Source organism: Canis lupus, chromosome 16 (genome assembly GCF_048164855.1).
Source record: "Canis lupus baileyi chromosome 16, mCanLup2.hap1, whole genome shotgun sequence".
In the NCBI taxonomy this organism is placed as follows: domain Eukaryota; kingdom Metazoa; phylum Chordata; class Mammalia; order Carnivora; family Canidae; genus Canis; species Canis lupus.
In genome coordinates this window covers 3,238,192-3,262,889 of record NC_132853.1, presented here as the reverse complement: position 1 = coordinate 3,262,889, position 24,698 = coordinate 3,238,192, and the positions used below count along the sequence as shown (strand labels likewise).

Sequence of the window (24,698 nt, the reverse complement as noted above, 5' to 3'; positions counted from 1 at the left end):
TCTTCTTGATTTAACAGAAACATCTGACATGGTTAACCGCTCTCCTTGAAACACTTTCTTCGACTCTGGGACAACACACAGACATGGTTCCTCCTGTCTTCTCCATTCAGTCTCAGTCTCCTCTGTAATTCCCCCTCATCTCCCTGATTTAAAACACTGGACTAACCCCTAGGCTCATTTGTCAGACCTTTCCCTTTCTATCTACACTTAGGCAATTTCATTCCATCTTGTGGCTTAAGAACCATCAAAATGCTGGCAGCTCCCAAATTAGTATCTATCTCCAGACTTTACCTTTCCTCTGAATGCCAGATCTAAATATGCAACTACCTATTCAACATCTCCTATGGGTTGTCAAACAGGTATCTCAAATTTCACATGTCCAAAACTTGCACTCATCCTCCCTATCCGATAACCCCCAGCACCATGCCAGGAAAACCTTTCTAAATCTGAACCTTCCTCATCTCAATCAATGGCAATTCCATCTTCCCAACTGCTTAGGCCAAAAACTTTGTCATCATCCTTGACTCCCTTCTTTTTCTTACACCTGTCATCAACTCCTGATGACTGTACCTCCAAAACACATCCAAAATCTATCTACCTCTCATTTCAATTGCTAACTACCACTCTGGTCCAAAATAACATATGTGTCACCTGGATCACGGCAACAACCTCCCAATCTTGCTTCAGTACTTGCTTCTAGTCTACTCTCAATGTAGCAGCCAGACCGAGTCTATAAAATACCAAGTCAAATCATATCATGCTTGTGCCCAAAATTCTCTAAAAGCTCTTCTCAGTTTTCCATGGTCTGGCTCCATCGTCCTTACACCTCTGATTTCACCTCCTATAACCAGAAGATTATATAATTTGCCATCCAAACCAAGACACTACTAGGAGTGCAAGTGAGCATTATTAATAATTTCATCAAGACAAGGGATGCCTGGGTGGCTCAGTGATTGGGCAGCTGCCTTCAGCTCAGGTCGTGATCCCAGGGTCTGGGATCAAGTCCCACATTGGGCTCCTATGAGGAGCCTGCTTCTCCCTCTGACTGGGTCTCTGCCTTTCTCTCTGTGTGTCTCTCATGAATAAATAAATCTTTAAAATAATTCCTTAAAAAATAATAATTTCATCAAGACAAAAGATGTAAACAAGGACATGTAATCACTCTACTACTTGCTCCCTCTTTCATTCTGTTCCATCTATGTTCTCAAACTTGCTAGGTATACTTTCACCTTTGTACTTGGTCACCTTCCAAATCTCTTACTTCCTTTAGGACTTCTTACTCAAAAGTATTCTTCAGTGAGATCTTTCTTGGACACCTTATCTAAAAGGTCAGCCCCTATTCTTTCACACACTTGTATCTCTTCTCCACAGGAGAGATTTTTGCCTAATTTGTTCCCTGCTGTATCTGCACTGACTAGAACAAAACCTGTCATATTACAAGCATTTCAGTCTGTATTTGGTAAATGAATATATGAATGAATAAGAGATATTTCAATAACATACTCTTGTTAGAGATTTCATAACCATGGATATAACATAGGAAGAACAGGAATATGGTCTTTGGTAGATAGAAAAAAACAAGTGAACAGTATGAAATTATCATTAAATGTTAACTAAAATAGGGCAGCCCAGGTGGCTCAGCGGTTTAGCGCCGCCTTCAGCCCAGGGCCTGATTCTGGAGACCCGGGATCGAGTCCCATGTCAGGCTTCCTGCATGGAGCCTGCTTCTCTCTCTGCCTCTCTCTCTCTCTCTCCCTCCCTCTCATGAATAAATAAAATCTTAAAAAAAAAAAAGTTAACTAAAATAAGTACCCCATACCAAAAACATTAATACCTGGAAGTTTCACAAAAGACTTAAAAGAAAAACAAAGATGCTCAAAATTCTCATTTATTCCTTACTTCCTAGAAAATAATTTCCAGGGACACCTGGGTGGCTCAGCGGTTAAGCATCTGCCTTTGGTTCAGTGCATGATCCTGGAGTCGTGGGATCGAGTCCCACATTGGGCTCCCTGCATGGAGCCTCCTTCTCCTTCTGCCTGTGTATTTATTCATGAGGTGAATAAATAAAATCCTTTAAAAAAAAAAAAAAGATAATTTCCAAACTCCTTAGTGTAATACTCAAGGGCCAATCTTGCTTTAATCCACACTTCCAATCCTATCTCACACAATTTTCCTATATAAAATCACTTGTTAAAAAAAATAAAATAAAATCACTTGTTCCAGCGAAATCTGCCTTTTCATTTTTATTTTCACCTCACCTTCATATTATTAAATTATTATTTACATAAGACCTCAACTTAATTACTTACTTGTTCTGATTTCCAAGGCCTGGCTCAGTAAAACCTCCTTTCCCAACCATATAGTATGCCCCCAGTGATAAATTCCAACTCTCAACTCTTAAAGTGTTGCTTATCCATACTACTAATTTGAAACTTTTTATTTTTCGTCTTTAATGTCTATACTCTGTCCCACCAAAAATGACAGGTCTCAGGGCAGCCCTGGTGGCGCAGCGGTTTAGCGCCACCTGCAGCCCATGGCGTGATCCTGGAGACCTTGGATCGAGTCCCACATCAGGCTCTCTGTATGATGCCTGCTTGTGCCTCTGCCTCTCTCTCTCTCTCTCTCTCTATGAATAAATAAATAAAATCTTTAAAAAAAATGACAGGTCTCCTCAAAGGCTGAGAGCATCTTTTAGATAGATTCCCAGCCACCAATACCATGAGCAAACACAAGTACTCAATTATATACACTAACTGAATTGTCAGAAGTTGCTCTGCACAAAAGAACATAAGTAAAATAAAAGATTTTAGGGATGTCTGGTGGCTCAGTTGTTGACTGACTGCCTTTAGCTCAGGTCATGATCCCGGGGTCCTAGGATGAGTCCCACATCAGGCTCCCCGCAAGGAGTCTGCTTCTCCAACTCTGCCTATGTCTCTGCCTCTGTGTGTCTCTCATGAAAAAATACACAAAATCTTTTTTAAAAAAATTTAATAAAATTTTAAAAGATTTCAAATTAACACTAGGCATTAGCACATCTAACAATAAGAAACAATTTTTTCCTGAAATTTGCAAGCATTTTCCAAGTTAGGTCATTTCTTTTTGGAGTAGTCAAAAATGAGACTGAAAATCTATTAACTTCAGTTCCACTTACCACATTTTCCACAAAAATAAAATTCATTATACCCATGCATGTTAAATCAAATTTTAAGCTTTTCAAAGTCTCATGTTATAAAGACTTATCACTGAGAGGCCAGTGGGAAGATTTTAGTTAAAGGAGGAAAGCACAATAGGTTTCTGTATCCTTCCACAATGGTATAGAGCAGGGCCTGGCAAACTACAGTGGGCCAAATTCAGGAGAGGCCTGATTCTATAAATAAAATTTTATTGGAACACAGCCATACCCATTTGTTTGTATTTTATCTATGGCGGCGTTCTTGCTACAGTGGCAGAGCTAAATAGTTGCCAGACTTCTCCAGAATCCATATGGCCCACAAAGCCTAAAATAGTTACTACCTGGCCCTTTACAGAAAGTTTGCCAATTCTTGATAAGCAAGCATAGTTACTTACTCTGATACAGAGCATAGAGGAAGAACAGCCTGAAATGTGTGAACTAGGAAATATGCTCCGAGGATAGATGTATTTACATGTTAGCAACTATGCCTGAATGAACTCCTATGACTCAAGAGGACTCAAAGTAGGGAAAAAATGATTTCAAATGTTTTATGAAATGAGAATCATGTTTCATGTTTTCTCTGTTGAAAATACCTAATTAGGGATCCCTGGGTGGCGCAGCGGTTTGGCGCCTGCCTTTGGCCCAGGGTGTGATCCTGGAGACCCGGGATCGTATCCCACATCGGGCTCCCGGTGCATGGAGCCTGCTTCTCCCTCTGTCTGTGTCTCTGCCTCTCTCTCTCTCTCTCTCTATGTGACTATCATAAATAAATAAAATTTAAAAAAATATTTAAAAAAAAAAAAAAAAAAAGAAAATACCTAATTAAAGTTAGTGATAGATATATAATAGTTCTACATTTTAACAGCTAGACTTCAAGTAAACAAACTAATCATCTTTATTAACCTAATAAACTCAGGAATAACTTTGTGAGATAGCCAGTAAGAGATGACCACCTGTTACTTTCTTATTTTAGAGACTACTTCAAACAACATGGCAGAAAGAATACTAAAATTGGGGTCAGAAGATCTGAGGCATTTATTTATTTACTTACTTACTTATTTATTTGCTTATTTACTTATTTAAAGATTTTATTTATTTATTCATGAGAGACACAGAGAGAGAGGCAGAGGGAGAAGCAGGCTCCATGCAGGAAGCCCAAAGTGGGACCCGGTCTCCAGGATCAAGCCCTGGGCTGAAGGCGGCACTAAACTGATGAGCCACCCGGGCTGCCCGATCTGAGGCATTTAAGACTGGGCTTTGGGGATCCCTGGGTGGCGCAGCGATTTAGCACCTGCTTTTGGCCCAGGGAGCGATCCTGGAGACCCGGGATCGAATCCCATGTCGGGCTCCCGGTGCATGGAGCCTGCTTCTCCCTCTGCCTATGTCTCTGCCTCTCTCTTTCTATCATAAATAAATTTAAAAAAGAAATTTTTTTTAAACTGTTTAAAAAAAAAATAAGACTGGGCTTTGACACTTACTGGCAGTGTGACCTACTGGCAACTTAGTCACTTCAACTAAGTTTGTTTCCTCATCTTCAAACCTAGAGTGTCCCTGTCCCTCTCACATGCTAAGTTGTACAGTTCATATGAAATGACTATGAAGTATGAAGTATAAATGACTACAAAACATAAGCCACCATTCTTCTTGTCAATTAAAAGGTAATGTTTCGTGGATGGAACTGGAGGGTATTATGCTGAGTGAAATACGTCAATCGGAGAAGGACAAACATTATATGGTCTCATTCATTTGGGGAATATAAAAAATAGTGAAAGGGAATAAAGGGGAAAGGAGAAAAAATTAGTGGGAAATATCAGAAAGGGAGACAGAACATGAGAGACTCGTAACTCTGGGAAACAAACTAGGGGAGGTGGAAGGGGAGGTGGGCAGGTGGTGGGGGTGACTGGGTGATGGGCACTGAGGGGGGCATTTGATAGGATGAGCACTGGGTGTTATTCTATATGTTGGCAAATTGAACACCAATAAAAAATAAATTTATATATATATATAAAAAAGGTAATGTTTATCATTTCACAGGGACATAGCTCCATGTCCATCACATAACAGAGTGACCAAAATGAAACTTTCCATGAAAGTGGGAAGTATCAGGCAGCCTGGGTGGCTCAGCAGTTTAGCACCGCCTTCAGCCCAGGGCACTATCCTGGAGACCTGGGATCGAGTCCCATGTCAGGCTCCCTGCATGGAGCCTGCTTCTCCCTTTGCCTGTGTCTCTGCCTCTCTCTCTCTCTCATGAATAAATAAAAATCTTCTGAAAAAATAAAAATAGGGATCCCTGGGTGGTGCAGCAGTTTAGCACCTGCCTTTGGCCCAGGGCGCGATCCTGGAGACCCGGGATCGAATCCCACGTCAGGCTCCCGGTGCATGGAGCCTGCTTCTTCCTCTGCCTGTGTCTCTGCCTGTCTCTCTCACTGTGTGCCTATCATAAATAAATAAATTAATTTAAAAAAAAATAAAAATAAAATAAAGAAAGTGGGAAATATCAAAGACTTAGCTAAACAGGTTAGATTACTTGCTAAGATTATGGAATCTAAACTTGTAAAAGGCTTATTAAAAGTGAAAATAGGGATGTCTGGGTGACTCAGCGGTTGAGCGCCTGCCTTCCGCCCAGGGCGTGATCCTGGAGTGCCAAGATCGAGTCCCATATCAGGCTCCCTGCACGGAGCCTGCTTGTCTCTGCCTCTCTGTGTCTCTCATGAATAAATAAATAAAAAAAAAATTTTTTTAAGTGAAAATAAAGGCCAATAATCTTCAGTCTAAGAGCATTTTTAGAAACATAAATGCCACATGAGTATGGCTTTAAGATCTCAGAACAAAGCATGGTCTGCAAATATGTTAATGTGTCTAAGATGATCCAATTAAAAATCACAGAGATAATGACAACTAAATATAATGTAGGGTACTGGAACAGAAAAAGGACATCAGGTGAAAACTAAGGAAATCTAAATAACATATGAACTTCAGTTAATGTGTCAAGAGTGGTTCACTAACTTTAACAAATATACCAAGCTAATGTAAGATGTTAGTAACAGGCACAACTTGGTGCTGGGTATATGGAAACCCTTGTATTATCCTCTCAATTTTTCTGTAAATTTTAAACAGTTCTAAAAAAATTAGGTATATTTTTAAAATTATACAAATAATACACTTCTAAGTCCAAGCATCCAATTTAGCAAATTTTTTTCAGTAAGAAAAAGAATACTAACTTGAGAAAAGCATCTGAATACAGTGATTTATCACAATCTTGGGGCACCTGGGTGGCTCAGTGGTTGAGCATCTGCCTTTGGCTCAGGTCGTGATCCCAGGGTCCTGGAATGGAGTCCCACATCAGGCACCCTACAGGGAGCCTGCTTCTGCCTATGTCTCTGCCTCTCTGTCTCTCATGAATGAATAAATAAAATCTTAAAAAAAAATTATCACAATCTTCAACAACCATCATCTAGAAAAAGGATTACCAGCTATACCACATGATTTTCCAGAATCCATTAACATATTGGTAACACATTTTAGTAGTCATTTTTTAAAAAAAGATTTTATTTTTAAGTAATCTCCACACCTAATGTGTGGCTTGAAATCACAACCCCAAGATCAAGAGTTGCATGCTCTTCCAATGGAACCAACCAAGGGCCCCAACCCATTTTAGTGTTTAAACTATCACACCGAAAACATTTTCTCTCTCAGTTTACTATGATCAGAAATGAATACAGATACTTCATAACAAAATTTCCACAGGTATGTTATATTCTGCACTAATTCCCAGTCAAGTGAAGAAGCAAGGCAAATATATTTCCTAGCCAGAACTGTTTAAGAAAAGTCTGTTTTTACATTGATTTCCATTTAAGACTAAACATTTAAAAAAGACATTAAAGCATTACTATAAATATAATATAGCATTACTATAAATAGTAATGGCTGAACTTGAAGAAAATTTTAATTGACAGGTGTTAGTAAAATATATCGGTGCTTACGAAATATACAGAATAACTAACTACCACACATTTCAAGCTGTCATGTACTAGGCATCAACCAGGTGCTTTAACATGGATATTCTCCTTTAATCTGTGTGGCAAGTACTCTTACCGACGTTTCACAGGTGAGAAAACTGAGGAAATTAAATATCTGCCCAAGGTCAAGTTAGTAACTGGCAAAGCTGAGACTAGAATCCAGGTACATGTGGCTCACTGAGCTTTTACCACTACGCCATCTGTGAGTGCTGTAATTCACAGTCAAGGCCACTTCTAATTACCCCAATCTTGGGACAACTATTAATATGTGAGTCAGTATCGGGACAAGTCCCCCTTTCTTTGAAAGTTTCACTGTCTGACAAATTCAGGCTTAGGCAGACTTCAAGACTACATAAATAACCTATATCCCCTTGGGGCAACGCTGCCTTCAGCCCAGGGTGTGATCCTAGAGACCCAGGATGAGTCCCTCATCGGGCTCCCTGCATGGAGCCGGCTTCTCCCTCTGCCTGTGTCTCTGCCTCTCTCTCTGTATCTCTCAAGAATAAATAAAATCTTAAAAACAAAACAAACAAACAAAACCTATATTCCCTCAAATTCTATGAAAGAAATATCAAAGTTGGGGATCCCTGGGTGGCTCAGCGGTTTGGCACCTGCCTTGAGCCCAGGGCGCGATCCTGGAGTCCCGGGATCGAGTCCCTGCGTCTTGCTCCTGGCATGGAGCCTGCTTCTCCCTCCTCCTGTGTCTTTGTCTCTCTCTTTCTCTCTGTGTCTATCATAAATAAAAATAAGTAAATAAATCTCTAAAAAAAAAAAAAAGAAATATCAAAGTTTAGAAAAAGTTACTAGAGATTAATTCCTTAAATCCCTCTTTTTACACTTTCTAGCTTATCTCCCACCATTTCTTCACTTCCCCAGAAGCAGCTGCTGCTGCCATACTATATTCTAAAGTCTCCAACATGAGGAGATCCTATTATACAGGCTGCCAAAGGCCCACAGCCTCCAAATGCTCAAGTGAACTCAGATATATCCTTCAAAGCCCAGCCCCCAAACCTCTTCTCTCTGTGAAGCTCCTGAACTGCTCCTGCCAACAGAGTGCATCCCTTCCTTCCTAAGACACTAAATAACAATGAACCACGAAATAGGAAGGTTACTCTATTTTCTTTTTCTTTCTCTTTTTTGGGGGGTAGACTCTACACCCAACACGCAGCCTGAACTCACAACCCTGAAATTAAGAGGACATTTAACTGAGCCCACCCAGGCGTGCCCTGAAAGTTACACCATTTAAAAATCTCTTTCAGTCCTTCTATTTGCATCATAGAGAAAATCTAAACAAAGTGCCAATTTGTCTTCAATACTTCTCTAACACTTTGCTAATTTCTCCTTTTAATTGAAGGATAGCAGGAATCAAATCCAGCATCTCTTAAAAATTTATTTATTTATTTAGTTAGTTAGTTATTTCCAGAGACAAGCAGGGGGAGGGGTAGAGGCAGAGGGAGAGAATCTTTTTTTTTAATAAAGATTTTATTTATTTATTCATAGAGACAGAGAGAGAGAGAGAGGCAGAGACACAGGCAGAGGGAGAAGCAGGCTCCATGCAGGGAGCCCGACGTGGGACTCAATCCAGGGTCTCCAGGATCATGCCCTGGGCTGCAGGCGGCACTAAACCGCTGCACCACCGGGGCTGCCCAGAGGGAGAGAATCTTAAGCAGGCTCCACACTCAGGGCAGAACCCCACACGGGACTTGATTTCAAGACCACGAGACCATGACCTGAGCTAAAACCAAGAGTCGAACAATTAATCAACAGCCACCCAAGCTCCCCAAACCCAGCACCTTCTGCAAATAGTAGCTAGCTAGGTTTCAAAACAGCGTTTTGTTTTTATTATATTTAAGTTGCTTTCTATTTAGGATATGAGGTGTTAGCCTTTCACTATGATAATAACACAAAGTTTCTTTAAAGATATTTTTAAAGTGTGTCCACAAAAGACGACAAATAAATAATAGTAGAAGTAGGATGCAGATTTGGGAAAAATTATGTTACTCAAGGATTAAGCATGGGAATTATTTTTAGATACTGATGGTTACACCCTGACAGAACTGCCAGTTACTTTTCTGTTGTTGTTCATTATATAGGTACTTATAGTACTTACATAATATTCATGGTAACCTGATATGGCAAAAAAAGACATGACTACCAATTTTTAATGATCTACCACAATATTAGCTCCCATATTTTATCAACCAAATATTTTAAATTTGAGGATTTATTTTAATTACCTACCACTTCTCACAGCTCTAACCAATCCATACATGACAAAAATATCCCTTGAAAATATTTTCATAAATATAAATAACCATCTTGAATTACCAGGAATTTTCTACATGTTTCCCCTTATAAAAGTTAACCTCCTTCAGTGCAGAAACAGTTTATTACTCATTTTATAATGTTTTGTTAAAGTATATGACCTAGGGCAGCCTGAGTGGCTCAGTGGTTTAGCGCTGTCTTCAGCCCAGGGCGTGATCCTGGAGACCAGGGATCAAGTCCCACATTGGGGGACTTCTTACATGGAACCTGCTTCTCCCTCTGCCTGTGTCTCTGCCTCTGTCTCTGTGTCTCTCATGAATAAATAAGTAAAATCTTAAAAAAAAAAATTATATGACCTAGAAACTGTCATGGTATTAAAAATAATGAACTGATTTCTTTCCAAAATATGGACAGACAAGGAATGCCTGGGTGGCTCTGCAACTGGGAGTAGTCCCAGGGTTCCAGGATCAAGTCCTGCACTGGGCTCCCATGAGGAGCCTGCTTCTCCCTCTGACTATGTCTCTGCCTCTCTATGTATGTGTCTTTCATGAATAAATAAATAAGGGGATCCCTGGGTGGCTCAGCGGTTTAGGCCTGCCTTTGGCCCAGGGCGTGATTCTGGAGTCCCAGGATCAAGTCCCGTGTCGGGGTCCCTGCATAGAGCCTGCTTCTCCCTCTGCCTGTGTCTCTACCTCTCTCTCTCTCTCTCCCCCTCATGAATAAATAAATAAAATCTTTAAAAAATATATTTCTAAAAAATGGACAGACAAGCACAGTAAGCTTAACATACTTCCCTCATTCATTCAACAAATGTTTTTGTTAAACATCTACAATGTGATAGGCACTGATGAACAAGACAGGTCAGGTCTGCTGCTCTTGAGGGGCCCATGTTGTCTTATTATATATGATAATAACATTTCTGGGGATGCCTGAGTGGCTCAGTGGTTGAGCATCTGCCTTCTGCTCAGGGCATGATCCCGGAGTCCTGGGATCAAGGCCCACACGGGGCTCCTGCAAGAAGCCTGCTTCTCCCTCTGCCTGTGTCTCTGCCTCTCGGTCTCTCATGAATAAATAAATACTTAAAAAAAAAAGACTTGGACAGAAATACGTATAATTATTAATACAAATGTATTCTCACTTGTTCCAGTTCAAAAACCTTACTTTTTAAAATATTACTTGAAACCATTACTAATGTAACTGGGAATGTTAAACAAGATTAAGTTTGAAAAAAACTAAGCTATGGTACACTTCTGCCATCAAATACCACATAATTATTAAGGATACAGAGGTACACAGAAAGGTGTCCATCGTCTACCATTACATGAAAAAAAACCACACTGCAGAAAAATACACATGGTGAGACCCCAGAGATAGCTAAAAGGCAAACACTTTAACAAGACTACCTGGACTGAAATCTCAGCTTTGCCACTCACTAGCTGTCAACCTTTGGTAATTACTTCTCCTTGCCACACTTTTTTCATCTACAAGTGGATATAAAATAGAATCTAATTCATAAGGTATGTTCATAATTGGGTTGTGAAGGCTGAACAAGTTAATATATCTAAGGGCACCTGGGTGGCTCAGTCAGTTAAGTCTGACTCTTGATTTTGGCTCAGGTCATGATCTCAGGGTTGTGAGATCAAGCCCTGAGTAGCTGTATTCTCCACTGGGCGTGGAACCTGTTTAGAATTCTCACTACAGGGCAGCCCAGGTGGCTCAGCGGTTTAGCGCCGCCTTCAGCCCAGGGCCTGATCCTGGAGTCCTGGGATCCCGCGTCGGGCTCCCCACATGGAGCCTACTTCTCCCTCCGCCTGTGTCTCTGCTTCTCTCTCTCTCTCTGTGTCTCTCATGAATAAATAAAATCTTAAAAAAAAAAAAAGAATTCTCAAATTCTCATCACACTATGCGAGTACAAGTGTTAGCTATCATTTCCAGGGGGGAAAAAAGAAAAAATCCAATACATATATAGTATATGCATATATATGTGGGGAAGAAAAGCTTTCATTTTTTTTTTTTGCCCTTTTTAAAGTTTATTTATTTTTTTTTTAGTAATCTCTATGCCCAACGTGGGGCTTGATCTCACGACCCTGAGATCAAGAGCTGCATACTCTTCTAAGCGAGTAAGCCAGGTGCCCCTTTTCTGCATTGTTTTTAGGTGGGGGGTTTTTTCTTTTTTTTTAAGATTTATTTATTTTAGAGACAGAGAGAGGGAGAGAGCACTCAAGTGAGCGAATGGGGGAGGGGAAGAAGGAGAGGGAGAGAGAATCACAAGCAGACTTCATGCTGATCACAGAACCAGATGCCAGGGCTCAATCCCACAACCCCAAGATCAAAACCTGAGCCAAAACAAAGAGATGATTAACTAACCACCCAGGTGCCCCTTAAGTGTTGTTTTTTTTTTTAAACAAATAACATTATTTTAGTAATTTAAAAAAATGGAAACAGGGCAGCTCAGGTGGCTCAGTGGTTTAGCACCGCCTTCAGCCCAGGGCCTGATCCTGGAAACCCGGGATTGAGTCCCACATCGGGCTCCCTGCATGGAGCCTGCTTCTCCCTCTACCTGTGTCTCTGCCTCTCTCTCTCTCTCTCTCTCTCTCTCTCTCATGAATAAATAAATAAAATCTTTAAAAAATAAATAATAAAAATTTAAAAATGGAAACATAATAAAAACTTGGCACTACGCACCCCCCCACCCCCCGACTGAAAGATCTGCTTGTGCAATTACTTAAATACTCAGGATCAGACAAATTCTGTGAACAATTATATATTAAAACTGTGAAAATTTTCAAGTGCAACAAAAAGGACTTCTGGACATCATTCAACAATTACAAGCTATACACCAACAAGCAGAACTGCAATGGCATTAAAATTATGTCCTTTGATTTCCCAGAGGCAATAAATTATACGGAAATATGCACCCAATCTAGAAATAGGTTTCAGGAACTGAAACAATTAGATAAATCTCCATTAATTTTATTAGTCAGAAATTAAATACCACCAAATCTATTTTACTCCTATTCAACAATGTCTAATGACAATTCACTAAGACATATATAAACCTGGAGCTCAAGATAAACCAAATGATTTTTTAAAAACCTAAAATCCCCAGAACACTTTGAGAACTTTCGAGAGGCACCTCACATGCTTTAAGGAAACCTTACCCCCTGGATAAACTTAGCTTCATCCCTAAATACAGTGAGTGTATAAAACAAACAAACATAAGAGCAGAAAGAGAACTTTGAGCTTCAGCTGCATTTTCTGCTGAGTTGTAATACTTGTAAAGCCTGTTTCAAGATCCAAGAGTCCACCCTAAAAATTAGAGAAAGGATATAAATAGGCTGTCATGTTCATTTCATTACATTTACCAGAATGGAATCTCATAAAATCATAAATATTATCAAACGTCAAGCAGATTATCACTGTGTTTTACTTAAAAGGAACCTCCTGGACCATAAACAAACTAATTCATTTAAACATCTTCTCAAAAAGAAATCAATCATTAAGATGCCTCCCTAGAATTACGGAATTCATAATTTTAACTAATTTATGTAATGCCTACTAAAAGAGAAAGAACTCAGTAAATGTTAGTCATTATTATCATTAATGATGGAACAGAAACTTATTCATGAGGAGGCTTAATAGGACACTTTCCATCAGAATCAAAGTTGGCCCATTACAACCTTGAATACTTAGATATTAAAAAAAAAAAAAAAAAAAAAAAACTTGGGGGCACCTGGGTGGCTCAATCAGTTAAGCATCTGCCTTCAGCTCAGGTCATGATCTCAGGGTCCTGAGATTGAGCTCTGAGTTGGGCTCCTTAGCAGGGAGTCAGCTTCTCGCACTGTGCCTGGGTGCTCACATGTGCGCGTGCTCTCTCTCTCTCACTCAAATAAATAAAATCTTGAAAACAAATGAACAAAAAACTTGGTTTTAAAGGACTCAAAGAGGGCAGCCCCGGTGGCGCAGCGGTTTAGCGCCGCCTGCAGCCCAGGGCATGATCCTGGGGTCTTGGGATCGAGTCCCACATCAGGCTCTCTGCATGGAGCCTGCTTATCCCTCTGTCTGTGTCTCTGCCTCTCTCTCCCTCTCTCTCCATCTCTATGAATAAATAAATAAAATCTTCAAAAAAATAAAGGACTCAAAAGATTTCTTGGGTTCTAAAGGAGGTACTAAAGATAAAATAATTCTGCAAAAAGAATTCACCTAGTCTTTCTTAAGCTTTTCAATAAAGAAACCTGTATTTGCAAATAAACATTTTGCAATTCTGCCTTATGACTTTTAGACCTAGTGTATTTTTGCCAGGTAGTCATGACTTACAAAAAACAGAAGTAAAATCAAGAGATGGGGTCAGAGTTTTGCATTAGAAAATGAAAGGTGGGGCACCTGGGTGACTCAGGGGTTGAGCATCTGCCTTTGGTTCAGGTCGTGATCCCAGGGTCCTGAGATCGAGTCCCACATCAGGCTTCCTGCAGGAGCCTGCCTCTCTCTGCCTATGTCTGTCTATCTCTCTCTGTGTCTCTCATGAATAAATAAATAAAATCTTTAAAAAATACAAGTATTTGGATAAGATTAAGACTGCTTAGGAAGATAGTTTGACTCTAATTCTGTATAAAGAGAAACAGTATAGGGCAGCCCGGGTGGCTGAGTGGTTTGGCGCCGCCTTTGGCCCGGGGCATGATCCTGGAAACCCGGGATCGAGTCCCACGTCGGGCTCCCTGCTTGGAGCCTGCTTCTCCCTCTGCCTGTGTCTCTGCCTCTCTCTGTGTCTCTCATGAATAAATAAATAAAATCTTAAAGAGAGAGAGAGAAACAATATAATATCCCTTGACTAATTTTTTGTCCTTTAAATTTTCCGATTTTGGGATCCCTGGGTGGCGCAGTGGTTTAGCGCCTGCCTTTGGCCCAAGGCGCGATCCTGGAGACCCGGGATCGAATCCCACGTCAGGCTCCCGGTGCATGGAGCCTGCTTCTCCCTCTGCCTGTGTCTCTGCCTCTCTCTCTCTCTCTCTGTGACTATCATAAATAAATAAAAATTAAAAAAAAAAATTTTTTTTAAATAAAAAAAAATAAAAAAATTTTCCGATTTTAATTCTTTCAAAGATTCACAGAAAATAAATTGAAAACATAAATAAGTAAAAAAAAAAAAAAAAAAAAAGGAAGACCTGAACATGTTTGATGACATGCTTCCCACTAGTCTCTAGTGTGGGTGTACTGATATTACAAGGGAGCAAGACCAAGCAAACATCTTTTTGGACAGATAGATTAATGAGTAGATATCTTGCCTTTACAGTTAACAACAGTAGGCTTAAAGCTTTATATTTTAAAAATGGCATATAAAAAGAGCATGCAAAAATAATTTTGGCTTGATATATAATTATACTGTTAGCATTAAGCTATACTTTTAAATATTTGCTCATTCATTTATATATATTAAATACAAAAACTTGAAGTAACAACACATATTCATCCTTCTTGACTATAGCATCACAGAGTTCAAAACTGGGTTTACCTGGCTGGCTCAGTGGGAAGACCATGAAACTCCTGATCTCAGGGTCATGAGTTTGAGCCCCATACTGGGTAGAGAGATTACTTAAATAAATAAACTTAAAAAATAAAACAAACTGGGTTTCAGCTTGGAAATAATGAAAAACTGCCCTACTGAAAATATTTTTACAAAATTATAATATGTATTAAAACATATTCCCAAAAATGAGAAAATATAGGTTGGTATAACAAAAGAAATTTTAATTACCCATAATTTAAAAACAAGAGAGGTGCCTGGCTGGCTCAGTCTATAGACCACGCAACTCTGGATCTCAGTTTCATGAGTTTGAGCCCCACATCAGGCCTGGAGCTGACTTAAAATTAAAAAAAAAAAAAAAAATCTCAGATATTTTTTAGAGGCCTAAAGCCTCTTCTAAAATTTGTACATGGGATCCCTGGGTGGCACAGCGGTTTGGCGCCTGCCTTTGGCCCAGGGCGCGATCCTGGAGACCCGGGATCGAATCCCACGTCGGGTTCCCTGCATGGAGCCTGCTTCTCCCTCTGCCTGTGTGTGTCTCTGCCTCTCTCTCTCTCTCTCTCTCTCTCTCTCTCTCTCTGTGACTATCATGAATAAATAAATAAAATCTTAAAAAAAAAAAAGATTTAAAATGTGTACATGATGCAGAAATTATTGGTCCTAGTTCCTTTAAAAATAAAAATACAATCAATCAATCAATCAATACATACATACATACATACCTTGGTTAGGATTCCTTAAGGAGTAAAAGCCAAAAATAATTCTATGCAAACACAGTTTGGGCGGTTCAGATGTAAAAATTAATAAATTAAATAAATAAAATCCTTCATGCCTATGAAAAAATTAAACAGAGAAGGAATTATGTGTGGTACCAAAACAGAAATTGAATAGGAAAGAAATTTAATTAACCATTTGAGAAAAATTTTTCAAGTACTGGTCTTTCCATAGCAAGTAAGAGATGCCACTTACTTCAGGTTTTCATTTAAAAAAAAAAAAAAATCATACTTTACCCTGGAGAATCCTAAAGTGTAACCAACTCTGCCCAATATAATCATGAAAAAAATTTTTTAATTCAAAAATTAAAGTGAAATATTTTACTATTAGGAATATATCCACTTTCCCTCTTCAATTTTCTGTGATAATTAAAGGTACTTTTTCCAAATGCCATTATAAGGCAGCATCACCTTGTAAGGTGGGAAGTGCTCTGTGCCATCACTGGAAAGTAGCTCACAACTCACAGTGGAGCCAACTGGGTGAAGTGAGAAGTGACAACACTGTGACAGTGGTCAAGAAGGCACCAGTTGACTGAGGTTTGTTTTCAAGTCAGGGAGTGGTACCAAGGTGGAAAAGAGTGAAAGAAGACTGAGAGCTGGAGCACCAAAAGATAACTAGCAATTATTGAATGAACCACGTTCCTGATGCTTTTCTTTTTTTTTTTTTTTTTTAAATTTTTATTTATTTATGATAGTCACACAGAGAGAGAGAGAGAGGCAGAGACATAGGCAGAGGGAGAAGCAGGCTCCATGCACCGGGAGCCCGATGTGGGATTCGATCCCGGGTCTCCAGGATCGCGCCCTGGGCCAAAGGCAGGCGCTAAACCGCTGCGCCACCCAGGGATCCCCCTGATGCTTTTCATATGCTATCACTTCCTTACACATGAGGAATCAGGTTTTAAAAAGTCAAATAACTTACTGCCTAATCATCCAGCTATCATGCAGCAGAGAATTCAAGACTAGATTTGGTGATTTGGCTGACTTAACAGCCCACCCTCATTTCCCCATGGTGCCTCTCTGGCTCTTCAGAATACTGACTTCAGGTTTCCTGTGGGCAATCTCACTGTAGTGAGCACTAGGAAGGGAGTGATATACCTGCAGGCAAATGATCATATACTATCACCTGGGGCAGCCTCAATTTTTCAATATCTTTTCATCCCAAGTTATCTTTACAATCTCTCCTCCCATTTTTCCATTTCACAGACCTAACATACTTGCCAGAAAAAGAAAAAACGTGGGGGAGGGGGGACCTGGGTGGCTCAGTGGTTGAGCATCTGCCTTCAGCTCAGGGTGTGATCCCTCCAATCCTGGAGTCCCAGGACTGAGTCCCACATCGGGATCCCTACATAGTCCTGCTTCTCCCTCTGCCTGTGTCTCTGCCCCTCTCTCTGTGTCTCTCATGAATAAATAAATAAAATCTTAAAAAAAAAAAAAAAAGTCCTCTCCTTCACACAGCATTCCCTGATCTTCCACTCTCCCATTTAGTAGTAGTATCTCCAAACTAAATCTTCTTTACCCTTTATACTGGTACTTCTATAAACAACTCATGAGTCTGATAAAGTTTTAAAATAATCACTCCAAGAGTGCTTGGGTGGCACACTTCATTAAGCCTCAGACTTTTTTTTTTTTTTAAGATTTTATTTATTTATTCATGAGCTACACACAGAGAGAGGCAGAGACACAGGCAGAGGGAGAAATAGGCTCCATGCAGGGAGCCTGATGAGGGACTCAATCCCAGGTCCCCAAGATCACACCCTGGGCTGAAGGCAGCACTAACCTGCTGAGCCACCCGAGCTGCCTTCCTTTTTTTTTTTTTTTTTTTAAGATTGAGAGAGAGAGAACACAAGCATGGGGAGCAGCAGAGGGAAAGGAAGAAACTCCCCATTGAGCAGGGATCCCGATGCAGGGCTCCATCCCAGAGCCCTAGCATCATGACCTGAGCTGAAGGAAGACGCTTAATTAACTGAGCCACCCAGGTGCCCCAAGCCTCAGACTCTTGGTTTCAGCTCAGGTCATGGTCTCAGGGTTGTGAAATCAAGTCCCACAAATGTGTGGTGGTTTTGGTTCAGGCCTGCTGGGTTAGAATCCTACTTCCACAGACTGTGGGACTTTGGCAAGTTACTTAACCTCTATATGCTTCAGTTTCTTCTTTAATAGGATCTACTACATAGATAAGTGAGAATTTTATAGGTTAGTGAAAATAAAGCACCTACCATGGTGCCAGGCACACTGTTGGAGCAGAATGCATATTGGCCAGATACAGAATATGTGTCCCTTCAGCTGCTGAAGTGTAGCAGAACAAGTTAATTTATATTTTTAAGATTTTATCTATTTGAGAGAGAGACAGATAGAGGGAGAGAGAGAAGGAGGGAGGGATGGAGGGATCAGGGAGAAGCAGGGTGGGGTAAGGGGGAAAGGAGACTGAAGCAGACTTCACACTGAGCACAGAGCCTAACACGGGGCCTGATCCCACCACTGTGAGATCATGACCTGAGTGGAAACCAAGAGTTTGATGTTTAATCAACCGAGCCACCCAGGCACCCCAGAACAAGTTACTTTATGGACTGAATGCCCTGTGCACAGTGGTCACTCAATTGTCAGTTCCCTGCTAAACAATTTCACATTAGATTCTAAAATTTTCATATTTTGATATAAAACATTTGATGTTGGGTATTTTGATACAGAGGATAGGTTGGAGGGTATGAACTGAGAAATGAATAAATACAAAAGTATAAAATTCTGAGTACAGCTCCAACACATATTGCACGTATTACTCTATGTGCAGGTTTAGAAGTCTCTTGTCTTAAACCAGTGGTGAGGTTGTTATTTTTTTTTTTTAAGACTGACTGAAGGTAGCCTGGGTGGTTCAGTGGTTTAGTGCAGCCTTCGGCCCAGGGTGTGATCCTGGGAACACGGGATCAAGTCCCTGCACAGAGCCTGCTTCGGGTTCCCTGCACAGAGCCTGCTTCTCCCTCTGCCTGTGTCTCTGCCTCTCTCTCTCTGTCTCTCATGAATAAATAAATAAAATCTTAAAAAATATATATAAAAGATTGATTGACTGATTGATTGATTTGAGAGAGCAAGAGAGAGCATGGGGTGGGGAAAGACCAGGAGAGGGAGAGAGAAACTCAAGCAGGCTCCATGCTGAGCACCAGCCCATCACTGGGCTGTATCTTACAACCCTGAGATCATAATCTGAACCAAAACAAACAGTCAGACACTTAATCAACTGTGCCACCCAGGCACCTCTTGAACCAGGGCTGTTTAAAACGACCATAATGTGAGCCATATAGATGATAATACTTTTTGGTATTAAAAAGGCAAAAAAAGAGATACTTTTTACAGGAAAAAAAAAGAGGAGGCACATGGGTAGCTCAGTTGGTTGACGATCGGACCCTTGATTTTGGCTCAGGTATTCATATTGGGCTCCATGCTTAGCAGGGAGTCGGCTTGAGATTCTCTTCCTCTCCCTCTGCTCCTCCCTACGCTCACAGCTGTGCATGTTCTTTCTCTAAAATAAATAAATAAATTTTCAAAAAATAAAAATAATCACTTCACTGATTACTTATTAATTACAAAGGAAAAAAGGTGCCTTTACAATATAAATCTATTAGGGCACCTGGGTGGTTCAGTGGTTGAGCGTCTGCCTTCAGCACAGGTGGTGATCCCAGGGTCCTGGGATCGAGTCCTGCATTGGGCTCCCCACGGGGAGCCTGCTTCTCCCTCTCCCTCTCCGTTTCTCATGAATAAATAAATAAAACTTTTTAAAAAACAATATAAATTTAGTAGCTATTACTTTATTCAAATTGTCAAATTTGCATCAATAATAAAACTGACATCTGGTGCCTCTGATGTGATACACTGAGACCTAAAATCAAGTACACAGCATTCCAACCAAACATGTTTAACCTGAATCTGATCATGCAGAAACATTCACACATATCCAAATTGAGGAGCATCCTACAAAACAACTAGTCTAGATACTTACTGTCACAAAAGACACCCCACCCCCCGCCCCCCAGTCTACTCCCTAAAGGCTGGAAAACGAGTCCAGATTCAACCAGTCAACTAAATGCAATGCAAGCTCCTTAAATGAATCTTGGGTCAAACACAAAACCAAGTATCTAAGCATAGTATTGTGACAACTGGGGAAATCTGAATAGGTACTACATATTAAACAATATTACACCCATGTTAAATTTGGTTGAGGAGGACAACTGAATTGGATATATAGAGAAGAAAGCATTTGTTCCTGGGAAATACATACCTGTATTTACAGGTAAAGTGTCCTGATGGTATCTATAACTAACTGGAAGACAGTTCAGCAAAAAATGTGTCTACTAGTGCATAAAGCAAGCATAGCAAAATGTTAACTACTGTGGAATCTAGGTGAGGTATATAACAAAGGTGTTATTATACTACTGTTGCAACTCTTCTGTAGGCTTACAATTTTTCAGAGTTGGGAAACAATACTTAAAAGTTATGGATTCAGGGGTTCTTGGCTGGCTCAGTCAGAAGAGCATGCAACTCCTGATCTCGGGGTCAAGAGTTCAAGCCTCACATGGGTGCAGAAATTACTTTCAAAAAAGTTATGGATTCAAAAAAACAAAATCAACAGAAAATAGGGAAAGGTGCAAAGATGACTTTGCACCTGTATTCTCCCTTCCAGAATTAACTGTTGACATCTTCATAGTTGCTTTTAGTCTTTAAAGAAAATTTACAGTATTATCCCCTTTGCCACCATCTCCACCCATTCTTATTACCTTCCAGAAGTTGTGAAATTATGAGGCAGGGTATGCCCATTTTCAACTTTACCAAATAACTGCAAACATTCTCTCTCAAGGAAGCTGTACCAATTTAAACTCCTACACTGTTTACAATCTGTCCTACAAAGAAACTGTCCTATAGCAGTTTCTAAATTACCATTTTCAGGGGCATCTGGGTGGCTGAATGGTTGAATGTCTGCCTTTAGCTCAGGTTGTAACCAAGGTTCTGGGATCAAGTCCTGTATCAGGCTTCCTGCAGGGAGTCTGCTTTACTCTCTGCCTATGTCTCTGCCCCTGTCTCTGTGTGTCTTCGTGAATAAATTTTTAAAAAATCTTTTAAGTAAAAAACTTACCACTTTTAGCAACATCTTCACTAATGTTTGATACTATAAGACATTAAATCTGATATGAGATTAAATCTGATATGAGAAATTCAGTGTCCTTTATACCAACCTAGTATCACAAAGTAAAAGAACCTTGGCAAAATAAGAACTTCATCCAGAGGCCTTTCCTTTTATCAATCATTGTAGAATGTTAAGGAAAATCAAACCTACATGGCAGCATGCCCTAAAAATGATCAGTCCCAGCATGAAACCAAATGTCCCACAAAAGCACTGCATAATGTTTGGGAAGTAAGTCTTGTCTTTTAAAAAATGTAAGATGAAAAAAAAAAATGTAAGATGAGGGTGCCTGGGTGACTCAGTCAGTTACGCATCTGCCTTCAACTCAGGTCATGATCCCAGGGTCTCTACATTGGGCTCCAAGCTCAGCGGGAGTCTGCTTCTCTCTCTCCTTCTACCCCTCTACCCAGCTCGTGCTCTCTCTCTCTCTCTCTTTCACAGTATCTCTCTCAAATAAATTAAAAAATGTAAGATGAGAAATGTCTGGGTGGCTCAGGGGTTGAGCATCTGCCTTTGGCTCAGGGTGTGATCCCTGAGTCCTGGGATCAAGTTCCACATCAGGCTCTCTGCAGGGAGCCTGCTTCTCCCTCTGCTTGTGTCTCTGCCTCTCTCTGTCTGTCACGAATAAATAAATAAAATCTTAAAAAAAAAAAAAGTAAGATGAAAAGGTTCAAATTCAATCCAGCATATGTGACCAAAAAAAAAAAAAAAAAAAAATCCAGCATATGTAATACTATTTGCAATATTTTATTTTTTTATTTTTTTAAAATATCTTTTATTATTCATTTGTTCATGAGAGACACACAGAGAGAAGCAGGCTCCAGGCAGGGAGCCTGATGTGGGACTTGATCCCGGGTCTCCAGGGTCAGGCCCTGGGCTGAAGGCGGTGCTAAACCACCAAGCCATCCGGGCTGCCCTATTTGCAATATTTTAAAAATAGATATTTTATTACTAGAAATAAGTAACCTAGCTCTTATAAATTAACTGATTAATTTACTCATTCATCAAGTATTTACTAAGTACTTGTTATGTGCCAGCCACTATTCCAGCACTGTGGCAAAGACAAAAATCCCTATTCTCACAGAGCTAACATTCTGATGGGAGACAAAAGTTAAAAAATTAATATACAAATAACATATCAGATAGATACACGCTATTAAAAAAATCAAGGGGCAGGGGACAAAGAACGAGAAAGGAGGCAGCGTAAGGGCACAGAAAATACCAGGCCAGATCTCTCTAAGGCAATGATTTTGTAGTATGGTGTATTTGATTTAACTTAAACTATTTCAGCACCAATATCTTTTCAAAAAATACTCTTCTTTACTTTTCTATACCCCCCCTTCATTTTTTCCAGAAAAAGAGTTTGCTGCACTGGTTTCTCTATTATTGCTATTATTTTACAGGGGGAAAAATCTCACACAAGGTGTCGACAGGCGCTTTACAAACAGTTGCAAATTTCAGTTCCATATATTCTAAAGAAATATTAAGAGTCACCAGTAAGTAAGGAGTCTGATGCCAAAATGCTATGAGAATTTAAAATGGAATTTCGAGAAAATGATTTACCAATTCTCCAACTCTATCACCTGCACTTTTACTTTCTATCATATATGAAAAGAATAATAGTAACAGGAAAATATATTTGAAGAGAGATCCTATGGTTTTTACTTAAGGATAAAAGAACTAGAATATCTCCCTCTTTAAAAGCCACACTACCCACATGATTTAAAGAAAATCAGCACATACTAAAATTTCCTTTCATGGGATTACACAAGAGTTTAGGCAGCTTCAACCACTTAGAACTAGGAGGTGCCTTCTACAAAAATCTAAGGGTCGAAGTAGTCACTTCCCTTTTTTCCCTCAGATTATTTTGCTGATTCCCCAGAACCCTGAATAAAGTACCTGCAGTCTTTCAAAATTACTCTGACCCAGTCAAATCTTACTTTTCTGTGTACAAAATTCCTTCTTTCATCTATACTATAATCCCATCTGCCTTGTCTTTCTAAAAAAAAAAAAAAATTTCAAATATCCTTCCAGGCTGACCTCCCAACACTTTTTTCTACTTCCGATATTTTATAAATCTTTTTTGTGCCATGGATCTCTTTGGTAGTCTGACGAAGCCTCTGTACTCTCTCTCAGATTGATTTTATTTTTTCTTTTTATTTGATTTGATTGATTGTAATCTCTATGCCCAATGTGGGGCTTGAAAAGTAGCACACTCGAGCCAACCAGGTGCCCCTCAGATTGCTTTTAAATGAAATTAAAAGAGTTAAATACATGAAATCACAAAAGAAACCAATTATACTGAACTATTACTTAAAAACTGTAATTTGGTAATGTAGGTGCAGCTTTATCATCACATTAAATAACAAGATCTAAATGTGTCTAATAATGCCATAAATTCAGAAAAACATATAAGCATAAATGATATTCTGAGAGATCTGTAAAAACTGTACACGATACAAAAATATTTGTAATTTTAATTGGTGACAAAGTCACAGGCGTTGCTAGTTCCACTCAGGTTTGCTGCCTACATTCATGATTGAAGGCACTAATAAGTTAGTTATAAGATAATAAAAACATGTGATTTTATCCCCATTCTAGTCCAAAAATCCCCTATAGTCTATCCACCACCTGGTGAAATCCCAGGTTAAAACCCTTCCTAGTTCAAAGCTGTGCTTAAACTGACTTGTGTCACAGATTTTAAAATAAAAACAATGATTCCTCCTTTGACCTCCCATCGGAACATACCATCATGCCTGTTTCTCCACAGACTTATACACCGAACACTGTTCATTTCTGTGGTTTGCCATGCCAGCACACATTTAAATCTGACAATCAATAAAAGGTGAAGTGGAAGGAAAGGTGATGGAAGCAACCAGCAGCCGCCCACTTCCAAGACATCCAACCTAACAGCAGGTGGAAAGATGCCAAGTGTACTGTGTGTGTTCTTCGTAGGTGGGCTGCCCCCAGACCCATGAATCTAGCTTGTCAAGAGTCCCCGAGGCACGACATCTTCACCAGCGGCACTCAGACGATATGCCACCTCCTCCTCGCCTCCTATGCTCAGTTCTCTACCTGCCAGGTCGCTCGCCTGTGGCTCCCACCCGAAGCCGCCCCGCGGTTCTCTGGTCCTTTCCCATCCCATCCCCCACGCGTCCCTCCCTCCCGTCTGCCCCAGGCCGCCCTGGCCCCTGGGCGCCGCCACGCTGTCCCCTGAGCCTAACTACGTGCCCGCATACCCCCACTTCTACCGATACAAGAGGGAAGGGCTCAGGGCACAGGGGTCAGCTGAACTGGGCGGCCCGGCCATTAGGCGCAGGCTGCGGCCCTAGGCCAGAACAGCCCGGCCGCCAGGCAGCGGGCTGCGGACTCTGCGCTAGTTAACCGGAGACGCGCACTCACCACGGGGATCACACGGAGGAGGGCACCCAGGTCTCTGCCGCACCGCCACTCGGCCTCGGAGCCGTCGCCCTCGCTGCGAACTGCCACCGCCGCCGCCGCCGCCACCGCCGCCGCCGCCGCCGCCACTTCTCGCTAGCTGGCTTCCCTGCGTCCTGCGGCGGCGCTGCCGCCACGCCATCGCGCGTGCGCGGCGCCGCAGAGGCCCCTGGGACTGGTAGTTCGCGCGCGTGGCCAGAGCGGCCCTTCCGCTTCAGCCAGCCCCGTGGGCCCCCGGCTGGAGCCGTAGTGGGCGGCGGCCGTAGTACCGCGAAGCGCCTTCCGGAAAGTTGTTCCTCGCCAGACGCGGGGCGTTGCTTCCGCCAGCGGTGCTGCCGGGTAG

General features: G+C 40.8%; 1 protein-coding gene across 5 annotated transcripts in view; it reads right to left on the bottom strand.

Annotated features, from left to right (window-relative positions):
• The window catches only part of GAPVD1 (GTPase activating protein and VPS9 domains 1), an 83,533-nt gene extending 59,060 nt beyond the window's left edge, over window positions 1-24,473 (bottom strand). For 3 of the 5 annotated variants that reach the window (XM_072777922.1, XM_072777924.1, XM_072777925.1), the window contains exon 1: window positions 24,320-24,465. The gene's annotated coding sequence lies outside the window, so the exon portion shown is untranslated. Of the gene's footprint in view, window positions 1-24,319 lie in introns of all 5 variants that reach the window. The other 2 variants (XM_072777921.1, XM_072777923.1) reach the window with 1 other exon arrangement.
• Between the last annotated feature and the right edge of the window lie 225 nt (window positions 24,474-24,698).